The 1,975-nt window shown below is 39.3% G+C and overlaps 1 pseudogene across 1 annotated transcript; it reads right to left on the bottom strand.

The window, feature by feature from the left end:
- Positions 1-431: 431 nt before the first annotated feature.
- LOC125554449 (uncharacterized) lies at positions 432-1,757 on the bottom strand (annotated as a pseudogene). Its single transcript, XR_015602220.1, has 2 exons — positions 1,430-1,757; positions 432-1,353 (listed from the first exon to the last, which is right to left on the bottom strand). The product of XR_015602220.1 is annotated as an uncharacterized LOC125554449 (transcript).
- Positions 1,758-1,975: the final 218 nt, after the last annotated feature.

The raw sequence follows: 1,975 nt of genomic DNA, 5'->3' as shown, positions 1-1,975 counted from the left end.
GGTTGCTATATTGCCTGGGATTGGAGATCATCGATATGCATATGCTAAATATAAATATAAATAAATATGGTCAGATTTTTCAAAAGCATAACAGAGCCAAATAATTTGATAAGCAAAAAGTAATAATAATATGAAGTTTCATAAGCATAACACTGAAGGCAAATGATTTTATAACTCTGAAGATACACAGCAACATTGCTGTTGAATAACCACAGTGCATTACATTTGATTAATACTCATTGTCCAGCACATCTGGAATGCAAGAGATACACAAATTATCCTTATGGGATTAACATAACCAGAAGTCTAATTATGTATTCATCCTGATACTACCTAGAAACTTATCCAAAGTCAGAAAGCAACACAGCTTTCACATTAGCATCTAATAATCATATCATGCATGCTGATACTACTTGGAAACTAAGCAAAAGGCTGAAGCAAAATAATACCACCATCAGCCATTACTTAGACATCAGTTGTGCATAGCCAAAAGCTAGTCATTGACTACTTAGAAACTAGTGTTTTGCAACCAAAAGGATCCAACAATATGGTAGACCACCAATCAATCTTACTCAGAAAGGGGTAGAGTTAACAACAGGATCATCGCCAAGGTTACTAGCAGGATCTTTGTTTCCAAGGTTACCAACAAGATCATCGCCGACACGTTTGCCAGCAGGATAATTGTCAGATAAGTATGTATACACCCAACGCTCTAGGTATTCTTGACCCATGCTGACAAGAAAACCTCGATGGACTGCAAATTCTGGCTTGCATAGATGCATCCCGACCGACATCCTCTCATCAGGTGGCAACGGAATCTTCTTGAGCATGTCCCATAAAGGAGCATTCGGGTCCTTTGGGGCTACCGTCTGTACTGGACTTGCAAGGGTTTCTCGATCGTATGCCTATCAAAGTAATTGTGAGCAGCACATCCATATTAGTGTCATCTTGTGATGCTTGAGATGATCTTGGCTTTGACCTTTTAGCTTTATCATTTTGTGGTGGTGGCAGAGTATTTGGCTTTGCACTTTTTTTGAAACTTTTCTTGTTAGGCTTTAGAGCCACAACATTGGACGAGGAACCTTGACTATCAGTTGCAGCATGAGCAGCCACCGCTTCACAATCATCACTATCTGTATCTAATTTATCCGAGTCATGACCTGTTGGACCCTTCGCTTCATCAAAGGTGGACATATCATTCATCATGTCATCTTTTACCTTATCATCATTGTCAGTTTCAGCTGCAGAGAAAGGGTCTTGCATAAAAGAGCCATCTGCCGACGAGCCACTAAATAATTCCTTCAACTTGTCGTAGAACTGAATCGGTTTAGAGAGAATTCCACGATCATTGGCCTACATGAATTTTATTGTTAGTTCCACATCAGTAGTTGAACACTCGACAAATAGATAATTTGTATGAGATAATTACCGATAAGCCATCTAGAGTAGATTGGGAGAGCATCACTTGTTTGTTCACATCATCAAACCCACTGCGCAGCGGCCCCGTCGTCTGGAGCTGACTGATGCAATTTTTATCGGTCGAATTGTACAGGTCATTCAACTTTTTTTGCCTCTCAAGATCTCTATCAACCAATGGCCCATACTTTCTTCGAGACATTCTAAGACTGTAATGTCTACGTCGACGACGCCACCGGACAATGGCCAACATTACAGCTAGAACACCTAACGTCCGTCGTTTCTTGATAACATAATGGACAGATTCCGTATACATCTGAATATTAGATGAAATAAATGTATAAGAAACAAGTGAGATGTACGTATATGTAGTCAGTAGAACCAATAATAGAGAGATTGTTCTATGCTAGATTTAAGATTACATGCGTGCACACATATATGCAAAGTACTGCTAGATTATTACTCTAGTAAGAGGTTTCTTCAGATCTGGAAGGTTGTAGCTTCCAATCAAGTAAAAAAAAGAAGCCAAATGAAAAGAAGCACTAGATGCGTTCATGCT

This window comes from Triticum urartu, chromosome 4A (genome assembly GCF_056163025.1).
Source record: "Triticum urartu cultivar PI428250 chromosome 4A, HENAU_Tu73, whole genome shotgun sequence".
NCBI classification, from domain to species: domain Eukaryota; kingdom Viridiplantae; phylum Streptophyta; class Magnoliopsida; order Poales; family Poaceae; genus Triticum; species Triticum urartu.
Note: the sequence above shows the minus strand (reverse complement) of the source record. Positions and strands in the feature narration are given on the sequence as shown.